The following is a 15313-nucleotide window of genomic DNA, read 5'->3' as shown; positions in this document are numbered from 1 at the left end:
TGAGATGATCAGGTAATATTTTTTGTATTATATAGTGGATTTCATTGATGGAGTTTCATATATTGATTTATCCCTGCATCGCTGGGATAAAGCCTACTTGATTGGTGTGGATTATGTTTTGGTGTAATCTAATATTCTGTTTCTGAGAATTTTATTGAGTATTTTTGTGTCTGTTTTCATAAGTGAACTTGGGCTGAAGTCCTCTTTCTTTGGCTCTTTGTGTGGTTTAGATATCTGAATAATTGTGGCCTCATAGAATGAATTAGGTAGCATTCTTTCTGTTTTTATTTTTGTGGAATAATTTGAGGAATATTGCTATTAGCTCATCTTTTAAATTCTGGTAGAATTCTGTACTAAAACCATCTTGCCTGGGTCTTTTTTGATTGGGAGGGTTTTAATGATTGCTTCCATTTCCTTAGGGGTTATAGGACTATTTAAATTGTATACTTGATTTTTACTTAACTTTGGAATGCATTTTCTGTCTAGAAAATAATCGATTGTTTAGATTTTCCAGTTTTGTAGAGTATAGGCTTTTAAAATGAGACCTAATGCTTTCTTGAATTTCCTAAGTTTCTGTTTATATGTTTCTCTTTTCATTTCTGATTTTATTAGTTGTATACTGTCTGTGTGCCTCTTAGTTAGGCTAAGGGTTTTTCTAGGTTGTTGTTTTTCTCAAAAAATCACCTCTAGGTTTTGTTGGTTCTCTGTATTATTCTCTTTGTTTCTCTTTGATTGATTTTGACCCTGAGAGTGATCATTTCGTGCCTTCTACACCTCTTGGGTTTGATTTCTTCTTTTGTTCTAGAGTTTTTAGGTGTACTGCTAGTATGAGATCTCTCTAATTTCTTTATGAAGGCACTCTATGCTTTGAGTTTTCCTCTTAGCACTTTGTGTCCCATAAGATTGGGTATGTTGTGCCTCTATTTTCATTGAATTTTAGAAAGTCTTTAATTTCTTTCTTTATTTCTTACATGATCAAGCTATCATTGAGTAGAGAGTTGCTCAGTTTCCAGGAGTATGTGGGTTTTCTGCTGTTTTTATTGTTATTGAAGTCCAGCCCTAGTCCCTGGTGATCTGAAATGGTATTATTTCAATCTTCTTATATCTGGTGAGGCTTGTTTTGTGTCCTATTATTGGTGAGCTTTGGAGGAATTTCTATAAGGTGCTGAAAAGAAGGTATATGGTCTTGTTTTGGGGTGGGAATGTTCTATAGATATCTGTTAAATCCATTTGGTTCACAACTTCTGTTAATTTCATTGGGTCTCTGTTTAGTTTCTGTTTCAATGATGACTTGTTCACTGGTGAGAGTGGGGTGTTGAAATAACCCCTATTTTTGTGTGTGGTTCAATATGTGTTTTGAGTTTTAGTAAAGTTCCTTTTATGAATACGGGTGCACTTGCATTTGGGTCATAGATGTTCAGAATTGAGACTTCATCTTGGTGGACTTTTTCTTTGATGAGTATGAAGTCTTTCCCCATCTCTATTAATAAATTTTAGTTGAAAGTCTATTTTATCAGATATTAGAATGGCTACTCCAGCTTGTTTCTTGGGACTGTTTGCTTGGAAAACTTTCTTTTAGTCCTTTACTCTGAGGTAGTGTTTGTCTTTGTTGCTGAGGTATGTTTTTTATATATAGCAGAATGATGGATCCTGTTGATGAATCCAGTCTGTTCATTGGTGAATTGAGTCTATTGATGTTGAGAGATATTAATGACCAATGATTGTTCCTGTTATTTTGTTGCTGAAGGTGTTCCCCACCCCCCCTCTCTCTCTGTGTGTGTGTGTGTGTCTGTGTGTGTTTCTTTTCTTTTCAGTTGCTGTGAGATAATTAATTTCTTGTGTTTTCTTGTGTATAGTTACTCTCCTTGTGTTGGAGTTTTCCTTCTAGTATCCTCTGTAGATCTGGAGTAGTAGAAAGATATTGTTTAAATTTGGCTTTGTCATGGGATATCTTGGATTCTTCATCTGGGCTGATGGACAGTTTTGCTGGCTATAGTAGTCTATGCTGGCACCTGTAGTCTCTTACGGTCTGTAAGACATTTGTCCAGACCATTCTGGCTTATTCTCTGTTGAGAAGTCTGGTATTAATCTGATACTTCTGCCTTTATTATATTATTGGCTTTCCCCCTTGCAGATTCTATTATTCTTTCTTTATTCTGTACATTTAACATTTTGATTATTATATGGCTGGAGGATTTCCTTTTCTAGTCCAATCTATTTGGTGCTCAGTAGGCTTCTTGTATGTATATAGCCATTTCTTTCTTTAGGTTAACAAAATTTTCTTCTATTATTTCATTTAAGATATTTTCTGGCCGATCGAACTGGGAATCTTCACCCCCTTCTATTCCTATTATTCTTAGGTTTGGTCTTCATTGTGTCTGAAATTTCCTGCATGTTTTGAGTTATGAACTTTTTATATTTGATGTTTTCTTTGACCAATGTATCAATTTGTTGTATAGTATCTTCTGAGTCCGAGATTCTCTTTTCCTTCTCTTGTATTCTGCTGGTTATGCTTATGTTTGTAGTTCCTGTTCTCTTTCTTAGGTTTTCATTTTCCAGGGTTGTATCTGTTTGTATTTTCTTTATTGCTTCTATTTACATTTTTAGATTGGACAATTTTGTTCAATTCCTTCACCTGTTTGATTTTATTTTCCTGTATTTTTTAAGGGATTTTTTTACTCTTTAAGGGCTTCTGCCTGTTTGACTGTATTTTCCTGTATTTCTATATTCTTTACCTTCTCTTTAAAGGCATCTATCATCTTCATGATATGGGACTTAAGGTCACAATCTTGCTTGGGCTTGCTGCAGCAGAAGAGCTGGGTTCTGATGATGCCATATTTCATTGACTTCTGTTGATTATGTTCTTGCGCTTGCCTTTCACCATCTGGTTGTCTTTGGCGTTTGCTGACCTGTATGGCCTGGGACAGAGTAGTCCTCCCAGGAGATAGACAGAGCTGTGGGGTGGGGTGTGGGGTTTACAAGCCAATCTGAGAGTGTAGATGGAGGTTGAGACCAGTAGGGAGATGGAGCTTTGAGAGAGTGGAGAAATAGCCCCAAGTTTGCTGGGCTCTGTGGGGTCCCAACAGGTGGAGGTACTGAATCAGGATTTTCACCTGTGTCCATGGTTAGAGTTAGCCTTCTAAGAAACAGGTGAGGCAAAGGGGTGTAGGGTGGGTGGAGGAGGTATGAGGCACTAAGGGTGACTCTTATAGCTTTTTTTGCTTCCTATTTTTACCTTACTATTAATTATCTTATTTTAATTTATTCATATTTTGCCCCTCTTGATTTTCCAAAAGTATAATCAGATCTTCCTTCTCAAAGTACTTGAGATATTGAGAATTATTATGGAATGCTTAGGGAACTAGTGCTTCTACAATTGAATAAAATACTAATATTTATAGAACAGATTTTAGGATTTTGGCATTCTGGTATCTTAAAATTACCTTCAGTCAGTGAAATTGACATCACTGTACACAACTTAGTCCCAGAGAGAATACATAAGAACTTACAACTGTTACTGACACAGATCAGACAGAATGTTTCATGCCCCAATAACTTTCTGGTAATTGGCTCTCTCTAATTCTTACAGTATGTAAAACTTCTAAAATATATAGAGGAAATTCTGGATCTCTTGGGAGTACTTGTATAAAATATCTGTACTTAAACAGCAACACATTTCAAATTTCCTGTATTAAGTTAATATTTTGCTATTTTCCTTTAAAAATTGTCACTATTTAAATATACCACATTAAATGAGTATGAATGTGTGTGGTTGTAATATTGTTTTTGCAAAGCATAAACTAGAAACATTCTGCCTGTCCATAATGTTTGGCTTGAAAATTTGTTTTCCATCATTAAAACCCTTCAGACTATTAGGAATGGAGTTAAGATATGTGATAAAAGCAATTAGAGAATTTTTTTTGCCAGATTTGAGACAAAACAGAGACAAAAATAATTTATATTTTCATGCCAATAGTACTTGGAAAAATCCATATATATTTCAAGAGAATAGAAGAGATGAAAATAAATGAAACCACAATGGATTTATTTGCTAAAATATCTCTCATTTAAGTCTTTGAATAATATACAGTATAAGGGCAAAAGCAAATGCTCAAATCTTATTCACCCTTGCCCTAGATCACAGATCCAGAAATCTGAAAAGTCCTTTTTGCTCCTTAACAGTCTTCTCATCTTCACCTTCCTTTATCTTGACTTTGTAGGAATTGCCAATATGATCATGGCATTTCAGTGCACTGCACTCCATTGTGCAGGCACCACATTTGACTTGCTTCCTAGAATGCATTCTTCATTCTCTGTAAGAATGTTCTTCCTTTCTCTCCTCTCCTCTCCTCTCCTCTCCTCTCCTCTCCTCTCCTCTCCTCTCCTCTCCTCTCCTCTCCTCTCCTCTCCTCTCCTCTCTCTCCTCTCCTCTCCTCTCCTCTTCTCTCTCTCTCTCTCTCTCTCTCTCTCTCTCTCTCTCTCTCTCTCTGTATGTAGAAGAGGCACATGCTGGCTCATATGAGCACATATAGAGGCCAGAGATCAACATTAGATGTCATGCATCTGTTATACTTAGCCTTTCTTTCTTTCTCTCTTTCTTTCTTTCTTTCTTTCTTTCTTTCTTTCTTTCTTTTTTCTTTCTTTCTTTCGAGTTACCCATTGAACCTAGACCTCCTTAAATCATCTAAACTTGTTGTCCAGTAAGCACTGGGGATCTGCTTGTTGCTGTTTCTCACCTCTGAATATACAGGCATGTGTTGTCACACTTGGCTTTTTGTTTTTTTAATTTTGGTGTTTGGGGATCTAAACTCAGGTCCTCAAGCTTGCTCATCAGACTATTAACTCATTGATTCATATTTCTACTTTGTCCTATTCAACCATTTAGGATTCATTTTAAATTTAACCTTTCCACAGCAGAAATAGTAATTATAATGTCAGAGTTCACTGATCATTTCTTGGCCTGTAATAAAATTATGAATTTTTACTATGTAGTTGACATTACATGGAATACTAGCAAGAATACAAAAGGGGTCCATATCTTAGACTCTTACTGTAGAGCATTGCATGGTATTTTTATTCAGTAGGTTCTAACACACTATACTTTCCTACTTATCTATATTTCTTAGCAAGGTATTTTCTCCATTGAAAGTCTAGAATATGTTCATCTATACTTTCATGGACATCTGAAGCTGCTTAGTTAGAAAGTTATAATTATCAAGCAACCTTAGGAAAAATGATTTTTTCAAGGGTAGCTGTAATTCAAGTTGAAGTCTCCTCCTCACTTTGGAAGATGTAATATTTCCTCCATCAGTGATTTCCTGATTTGCAAAGGGTGAAAATTCTCATTTCTGTTAAGGATTTCATTAATGTCAGTTCATTCCTGCCAGGTTTGTTCCGGTTCTTAAAGACATTGTCCCTTCTGAATCTTCTCTCCAGACTGAGGCCTCAATGGGCTGACACATGCTCACCTGTGTAGGGAAATGTATCATCTCCCAGTCCTCAGATAATGGAATTGCTTTGTTCCTGTGTCTTTCATCCTATTATCTCTGTCTTTTGGATTTGTCTCATGCTAGTTTTACAGTTGAAGATCAAATCTTAAGCTAAAATGTTTAGTTTACTGACAGTGTTCTTATTTTATTGCTTGCTTTAATAGTTTCCTCTAAATAAGTGGAGTAGACTGAGTAATGAAAGTGACATCAGTCCCAAGATTGTCAAAGTTGGGAATGGTTAAGCATAGTATTTGTGGTAGTCTGATTAAAAATTTCCCCCTAGGGCTGGAGAGATGGTTCAGTGGTTAAAAGCAGACTGCTCTTCCAGAGGTCCTGAGTTCAAATCAAAGCAACCACATGGTGGCTCCTAACCATCTGTAATGAGATCTGATGCCCTCTTTTGGTGTGTCTTAAGACAGTTACAGTATTCTTATATATAAATAAATAAATCCTAATAAAATGCAAAAAAGAAAGTTTAGAATAAAGATTAGATCTAATCATTTCATCATAGAAACATACTTTAGTAAAGTAGCTGTGTCCCTATGTATGGATCTGGCTTAGTATATCACCCTAGGATATAGACTCTCATCTGGCTATGCCAAACCCACCCTTTGACCCAAACAATTCCAGCATCTCACTTCCCAGAATCTTACTTTAGTACCTCAAAGTCTGATCTGCTGAAGCACTCACTCTTCCCTGGGAAACAGAGTCATTATTATGGTGTTTCACATCCATGGAGCCATAGCTGTGTTCTACAATTCTTGAGTCCTACCTGATATTATAGCCATGATTTAAGAGCTTGTTATAAAGGATATTAGTAATTTGTACCCAACATACTAATTCAGGATTCCTCACTTCTAGGAGAGCTGCATCTGCCTGTATTGCATGTTGTATTGCATGTGCCTCATTACACATTACATAGTGCATATTCTCTTGGTGGCCAGCTTGCCATTGTGTATTGTTATCACAGGGACCTGCGTTGTGGCTCTGTTCTACTAGTGGTACTGTGGGACTTTACTGCTTCTCTGCACGTGTATAGTACTGCTTCCTGACTTGAGAATCAGAACCTCAGTTGCATCACTAATCTTTAGCCTGTGCTACTATAGTTCTCATTAGAGTCACAGTCTTCACTCCCAGGAGAGCTGCATCTGCCTGTAGTACAGGTGCCACATTATTTCACCAGAATAAAGAGACCATGATTCTTGCATTATAGCTTCTTGAGAATATATGCCTTGGACATAATGCTGCTATGGCTATTTGTGGTTTTCATTAGTTCCAATATCCACTATTTACCTAATGCAGAGAAAAAAGGAGTGGACTATATATGAAAGACCTTGCTTAACCTGGATTGCTTGCAACACCTCTACAAGATCTTGCAGCTTACAAGTCTGAGGGGTTAGGAGAAGGAGAGAGAGAGAGAGAGAGAGAGAGAGAGAGAGAGAGAGAGAGAGAGAGAGGGACTATAGATTTGGCATAGGCTTTTGAATCTTCTAAGTCTACACCATGTGACTATGACACACTTCCTCTGCCAAGCCCATACTCCCTAATCCTTCCCAAATAGTTCCACCAACTGGACACTAAACATTCAAATATATGAGCCTATAGGAGCTATTATTCTCATTTGAACACATTCATATAAATATTAATATGAAGGCCACACTCTTGATAATGAGGAAAGAAAGATGGTACTTTCAGAAATTAGAGCAAAGTCATGAAAATATTACAAGGTGTTTAATACAAGCAATTGAGCATAGTGATTGAATATATATTATATATATAATATATATATATAAAATAAGATTGAGAAAAGCAACAAAGAAGTACCTTTAGTATTACAAAAAACTATACTAAATATTGAAGTTCAAGAAAAGCAATAACAAAGTAGATCAAACAGAAAAATAATCTATAAACATGAAGCCAATATTATGACTTCCTCTAGCTAACTGAAAAAAGAAAAAGGAAAACAAGGAAAAAAAATCTAAGATAAAAAGAATAAATAAAATCTGCAGAATTTATGAGATGTCATGAAGCAGCAATGATTCACATTATGGAACTTACAAAAGGAGAAGAGATGAAGAGACACATGTTTGCAGCATAAAATACATGCTGAAATTAAATTCCCCAAGTCGTCGTTGGAAATGAGGACACCCAGAGCCACAAACTCAATAGTCCTTAAGTCTGTTCTACTCAATGAGGCTATGGTGAAGAAACTCTACAATTAAATTAAATAAAAATAGGGAGCTACACCAACTTTTAAAAGAACATAAAACACAGGCAAGTGTCTTATTGGTGGTAAGGGCTTTAAGAAGTCTCACATCTAGCTTAGGAGCTATTGGCAACTGAAGACTGCAGAAGGGAAATTCACTTTTCTTCAGGGATATGGGCCCTGCCAGGCTACCCAGGTGCCAGTAGCTGTCCTACAACCATGCCCATGCAGGAGATGGTCCTACAACCTTAAATATATGAAAGCTCTAAGGGGACTCAGAGGGTTAAAAAATATCACACAGAGTTGGGAGGAAAAAGTAGTGGTGACATTGGGAAGAAATTATAGGGGAAGCAATGAATATTAGAGTTATCAAACAAGTTATAGAGATGCGTGAAATTCTCAAACTATAAAAAGAAAAATGAATAAACAATATAAAAACATATATATTATAAGAACAAATATTAATTGAAGTAAGGAGGTTGAAAGTAAAGAGCATTTATAGATTACAAAATTTTAGTTGTTGTAGACCTAAAATACTCTTACGCAAGTCTAAAAAATATTTTTTGTCAATTTTGCTACACCCACAGAGCAAACAGTTGTAGCAGATGCGTACACATGAAAGACAAAGTAGTCAAAGCCTAGCACTACTAAAAAACTGAAAGCCACAAAGATACACAAAAGAAACAAAGACAGAAACATAAAATCTACAAAACTAGGAAAAATTTAAGATGTCAGAAATGTTTTTATCTATCAAACTTTAAACATACGAATGCAAATAACTTTCCAATCCTGAGTAGATTAACACAAACCTAGTAAGACCCAAGTGCAGGCTAATTTTAGACAAGACCTTCACTTTAAGGACATGTGAGGTGAAAGTGAAGGAATGCAAGGCAATGCTGTGAAGGGACAGCAAGGGGTGTGCACATATCACGTATGAAATAAGCCTCAAGACAAAGTTCCTGGAAGAAACTGAGAAACAGATGAAAAAGCAATCAACCCATTGTCCTACTTGCAAATATATATGCTGATAATATATGTTTATAAATATATAAACATATAAAGCATTAACGGACATGATGGGAGGGGTATGTAATAGTACAATAAAAGCACGCCATTTTTCAACAGTGGATAGACCAATCATACAGAAAATTTAAAAATTCCTGGCATCGGATTGCACTGTAAAGCTAATGTACTTATAAAAACAGAATTTTTCACTCAGCAGCATGATGTATACTCCGTACTCCAATGCACATGGAACATTTTCCAATAAAGGTATGATGTGTGTGCAACTGCAAAATTTGTCATAAATTAAAAATGATTGAAAAATTATATCCAGTAATTTTTCTAATAATAATGGTATGAAACTTAGATCATGATGGGGATAATGTTAGAAAATTCACAAAAATATAGAAATGGGTCCTGTAGAAATAAAAAAAAAACAAGAAAAAATTAAGATGTGTCTTAAGACATTTTTGTCCCTGTAGTTATTTCAGACAGGAACAATTCTGTGTCAGTTTTTGACTGTGGGATGGCAACACCATCCCTCCACTTGATGTCCTGGCTTTCTATTGGAGGTGAACTCCACAAGTTCTCTCTCTCCACTGTAGGGCATTTCATCTAAGGCCCCTCCCTTTGAGTCCTGAGAGTCTCTCACCTCCCAGGTCTCTGGTTCATTCTCCAGGATTCCCTCCACCACACCTCCTACTTCCCAAGGTTGCCTGTTTCTGTTCTTTCTGCTGGACCTCAGGGCTTCATTCTTGTTCCCCCAACCCAATACCTGTTCATGTTCTCCTCTTCCTCTCCCTGTCCCCTTTCCTACCCAGGTCCCTTTCTCTTTCCCCTACTTTTGTGATTGCTTTCTTCTCCCTCCCAACTGGGATTGCAGCATGCTCCCTTTTACCCTTCAGCTTGTTAACCTTCTTGAGGTAAAATTACAATAGAAATAGGCTTCTCAAATCTCTGGGATAAAACAAGGTTTCAAGAGGAAAGTTGACATCAAGGAATACCTATACTAGGTCTTGGGAGATGGCTCAGCCAGCATGAAGTCCTGAATTTTATCTCTAGAATCCAAGTAAAAAGCCAGGAGAGAGTGCGATGGTATTTATTTTAATCCTAGAGCCTGGATGATCCCTTTAGCCCAAGTGACAGCCAGTTTATTTGAATATGTAAATTATAGATTAAATGAGAGAGCTTGTCTCAAACAAGATTTGTGAGTGATTGAGAAGGACACTGGTCATCATCATTTGGCCTCTGCACATGTACACATATGTGTACAAATGCCCACCTTCCTTAGTACATACATATCAAACATATATACAATTTTATACACATGAATGACAAGACATATAGAAGAGAGATGGGGTGGAGGGAACCCTCGAGAATGAACCAGAGACCTGGGAGGTGAGAGACTCTCAGGACTCAAAGGAAGGAACCTTTAGATGAAATGTCCTACAATGGGGAGAGGGAACTTGTGGAGTCCACCTCCAGTAGAAACAAAGGACATCAAGTGGAGTTATAAAAGTGAAAGATAAAAATAAGTGCTTACCTATAAAATGAGGATTCTAAATAAATGAGTTAACATTGTGTCTCAAAGAATAAACTAAAGTCAAGTTTATCAAAAAGAATTAAATAATAACCATCAGAACAGAAATGAACCAAATAAAAAGCAGAGAGGAAAGCACTCAATAAAGACTTAGTCCTTTGCAAAAATTTACAAACACATGACACATGGAGAGAGAGAGAGAGAGAGAGAGAGAGAGAGAGAGAGAGAGAGAGAGAGAGAGAGAGAGAGAACTCAAATAAAATCAGAAACAAATGTGGAGATATTTTAAAGACATACCAGAAATTAAAAACATCATACAGAAATATTATCCTTACATATAAATAAATTTAATAACCTAGAAGAAATTAATAAACTCTAGAGAATAATAATGAACCAAGATTGAGTCAGGAAGAAACAGAATGTGTAAATGAATTACTAACAGAGTTGACAATAATTAAAAATCTTCCAACAGAGAAAAGGCCAAAACCAGATGGCTGAATGGCTTAATTCTGCCAAACATTCAGTAGATTATTAGAAATACTTCACAAAGTCTTCTAAAAATTAGAGCTAGGGGAAGTAATTCTAAATAAATGTGAACCATAATCATCCTGGTGAGTCCTGACACTGATCATCTTTACACTGAGCTTGTGATTGGTTAGTATTTCTTCCTTAAAAGATTATTTGCACCTCTCTGCTCCTCTGTATTCTAGAGACAGTCACATCTTTTTCCTGCAGTGCTAGTCTTGTTCCTTTGACATGACAGTAAAGACTGGAGTGAACAGATTTGGCCATATTAGGCACCTGGTTACCAGGGCTGCCATCTCATCTAACAAAGTGGAAATTGTGACCCATTCATTGACATCAACTACATGATCTACATGTTCCAGTATGACTCTACCCATGGAAAGTTCAATGGTATAGTCAAGGCTGAGAATGGGAAGTTTGTTATCAATGGAAAGCCCATAACCATCTTCCAGGAGTGAGATTCCTCTAATATCAAATGGCAGTGATGCTAGTTCTGAGTGAGCTGTGGAGTCTACAGGCATCTTCACCACCACGGAGAGGGCTGGGCTCACTTGAAGGGTGTGGTCAAAAGGGTTATCATCTCCACCTCTTCTCCTGATACCCCCATATTTGTGATGGGTGTGAACCACAAGAACTATGACAACTCGCTCAAGATTGTCAGCAATGCTTCCTGTACCACCAACTGTTTAGACAACCTGGCCAAGGTCATTCATGACAACTTTTGCATCATGGAGGCACTCATGACCACAGTCCACACCATCAATGCCACTCAGAAGACTGTAGATGACCCCTCTGTAAAACTGTGGCATGATGGCCATTAGGCTGTTCAGAGCATCATCCCTATATCCAATGGTGCTGCCAAGGCTGTGGGCCAGGTCATTCCAGAGCTGATGTTATCTGTTTTACTTTTTTGTCTCTGTATTAGAACATATTTAAGAAATCATTACATGAGCCAACAGAGCATATTCCCATGGGGTTTTTTTTTCGGTTCACATTTAATATTTGTGTCCATTCCATTTTAAGTTGGGTTTTGTAGATGGTCAGTTGTAATTAAGGTGTGGCATAAATATGTGGGCATAAAATTTTCTTTGTGTGATTTCTTGAAGAGGGTATTTCATTTTCTTTGTGTATTTTTGATATTGACACCCCACCCAAAAACGTTTGATTATATATGCATACATAATTTTACTTCTAGGTCTTCAATTCTAATTCATTGGTCCATATGTTTTTTTTAATATAGTTAGCATTGAAATTTGTTTTTAGATAAGAAGTTCTGATGTGAACACTTCTATATTTCATATCTAATTTTCTTTTTTCTTTTTATCTCATCTGTATTTACTTTTAAAGCAGAATGCTATTGGGCACTGTTATTTCCATATTCACAAGCCTTGCTGAGTTAAAAGACCTAGGGGAACCTAAGGTTTTGTTCTCTGTACTTTGAAAAACAAGCCACTTGGGGGAATTCCTCTGTCGAGTTGTTTTAACTTGCGTTTACTTCTAAGACTAGTACATGCAGAATTAACTACAGGGAATGAAAAAAAATTTAAGATGAAACTTAAGGCTTCTTAATCCAGCTCAACAGCTAAACACTTCAGACCACATAGTTAACATTAACAGTAGGTTACATTACGTCTTACAACAAACATTCTATCAACCACTTGAGTCAAACCTATAGTAACAAATGTAGAAATTTTTATCTTCCCCTTAGTTTTCATGCCACACAGATGTTTTAAATGTTAAAAATAAACAAAAATCATGGGAAATATATTATCATAAGGAATGAAGGTAAGCATCAAACACATAGTTCTGGTGTAGCCTAGTCTACTTCTTCCATGCGTGATGTGTCATCATCTCCTTCCAGGGGTGGCATTTCTTCAGTTACAGCAGCACTGGTATCATTCACAGTAGGGTCAACCTCATCAGTACCTAGACCAAGCTTGATCATCCTGTAGATCCTGCTAGCATGGGTCTGGGGATCTTCCAGACTGAAGCTGGAAGACAGGAGTGCAGTTTCGTACAGCAAGATGACTAGATTTTTCAGACTTGTCATTCTTGTCAGCCTCTGCCTTTTGCCTTAAGGTTTCAATAATGGAGTGATCAGGGTTTATCTCCAGGTGTTTCTTTGCTGCCATGAAACCCATTGTTGAGTTGTCTCTGAGGGCTTGAGTTTTAGTGATTCTCTCCATGTTTGCTGTCCACCCATATGTGCTTGTGACGATACAGCATGGGGATGTCACCAATCTGTTTGACACAACCACCTTTTCAACCTTTTCCTCCAAAATATCTTTCATAATTTTGCAGAGGTTCTCAAATTTTGTCTTTTTCTCTTCCTGTTTCTTCTTTTCCTCTTCATCTTCTGGAAGTTCCAGTCCTTCTTTGGTAACTGACACCAAGGTCTTGCCCTCAAATTTCTTCAGCGGTTGTACAGAATACTCATTAATGGGCTCAATCATATAGATTACTTCTAAGCCATGCTTTCAGAGACATTCCAAAAAGGCTGTGTTAGCAACCTCGTCCTTGGTCTCACCTGTGATAAAATAGATGTGCTTCTGGTTTTCCTTCATTCTGGTGCAGTAGTCCTTCAGAGAAACCATCTTATCCCCAGAAGCAGATGTGCAGTATCTGACCAGCTCTGAAAGCTTCTTCTGATTTTGAATTCCAATTCTTCTTCATGAATTCCAAGCTTTATATTTTTTTGAGACCAGCCCATAAAACTTTTTGTAGTTCTCTTTATCTTCAGCCAGTTCAGAAAATAGTTCTAAGCATTTCTTGACCAAATTCTCTCTGATAACTTTCAGAATTTTGCTTTGCTGTAGCATTTCATGGGAAATATTTAGAGGGAGATCCTCAGAATCCACCACCTCTCTGATGAAATTCAGATACTTAGGAATTAACTCCTCACAGTTATCCATGATAAAACCTCTGCAAACATACAACTTGATGTTTTTTCTTTCTGTTTTCAAACAGATCAAAAGAAGTGCGTGTTGGGACAAAAAGAAAAGCCCGGAATTCTAATTGTCCTTCAACAGAAAAATGCTTTACTGCCAAATGTTCTTCCCAATCGTTGGTTAAGCTCTTGTAGAACTCTCCGTATTCTTCATTCACAATGTCATCAGGATTTCTGGTACAAATCAGCTTTGTTTTGTTGAGTTCTTCTTGATCAATGTACTTTTCCTTTTACTTCTTCCTTTTCTTCTTGTCACCATCCTTCTCTTTTTCTTCTTCATCAGAACCAACATCTTCTATTTCAGGTTTGTCATCAGACTCCTTTTCTCCTTTTTCTTTTTCTTCCTCTTTTTCTTCCTTTTCTTCAGCCTCATCATCACTGACTTCCTTGTCATGTTCCTTCTCCACAAAGAGAGTAATGGGATAGCCAATAAACTGAGAATGTTTCTTCACAATTTCTTTGTTTCTCCTTTCCTCCAAATACTCAGTTTGGTCTTTCAGATGAAAGATAACCTTTGTTCCATGACTGATTGGTTCACCTGTGTCAGTCCTCACTATGAAAGATCCCCCAGGTGAGGACTCCCAGGCGTACTGCTCATCATCATTACGCTTCGTGAGGACAGTCACTTTCTCAGCAACCAAATACACAGAGTAAAAACCAACACCAAACTGGCCAATCATAGAGATATCTGTAACAGCTTGCAAAGCCTCCATGAAGGCTATGGTGCCTGACTTGGCAATAGTGCCAAGCTTATTGATCAAATCAGCCTTGATTATTCCAGTGCCAGTATCCACAATAGTGAGGGTTTGGTCTTGTTTGTTGGGAATAAGATTAATATGCAGCTCTGTCCCCAAGTCCAGTTTAGTAGGGTCTGTCAAGCTCTCATACCTGATCTTATCCAGAGCATCTGAGGAATTGGAAATGAGCTCCCTCAGAAAGATCTCTTTGTTCGAGTAGAAAGTGTTGATGATCAAGGACATTAACTGGGCAATTTCTGCCTGAAAGGCAAAGGTCTCGACCTCCTCTTCCTCCATTGGTTGGTCTTGAGTCTGGGTTTCCTCAGGCAGCTTGGCTGAATGAGCAGGCAAGAAACGTGACTAACTGCACCGGGACACTGAAGCAACTCATATCTAATTTTCTATTTTCTATTTTTAGTCCTTTTAAGTAATATAATTTTGCATTTTATAAATGTAAATATAAATTTCATAAATGTAATCAGGAATTTGAAAATTGCTTTGGAATATACTGGTCCATGAATAACAAATGCCCTTCTATTTGTGGTTTCCTTAAAGTGTCTCTTATCAATACTTTATAGTTTTTTTTGTAATAAATGTCTTGGACTTTCTTGGTCAAATTTACTTGTAAGTATTGTACTTTTTTTTTTTTTGGTTCTTTTTTTCGGAGCTGGGGAAGTATTGTACTTTTAATAAGAATCATTTCTTAGTTTTTGATAAATCATTTTTACTATATAGACATGGGCAGATATTTGTATGTGGACTTTATATCCTGTAAATTTACTGAGTCAGTTTACTACTTAACTTTTGGTGGAGTCCAAAAACCCCAAATCATTTTTCTTTGTGAAAAAACTCCATATGCCACCAAGA

General features: G+C 36.9%; 1 pseudogene; it reads right to left on the bottom strand.

Annotated features, from left to right (window-relative positions):
- Window positions 1-12471: 12471 nt before the first annotated feature.
- On the bottom strand, window positions 12472-14825 carry Hsp90aa1-ps4 (heat shock protein 90 alpha family class A member 1, pseudogene 4; annotated as a pseudogene).
- Between the last annotated feature and the right edge of the window lie 488 nt (window positions 14826-15313).

This window comes from Rattus norvegicus, chromosome 6, assembly GCF_036323735.1.
Source record: "Rattus norvegicus strain BN/NHsdMcwi chromosome 6, GRCr8, whole genome shotgun sequence".
Lineage (NCBI taxonomy): Eukaryota > Metazoa > Chordata > Mammalia > Rodentia > Muridae > Rattus > Rattus norvegicus.
The sequence above is the reverse complement of the archived record's forward strand: the minus strand, read 5'-3'. Positions and strand labels throughout refer to the sequence as shown.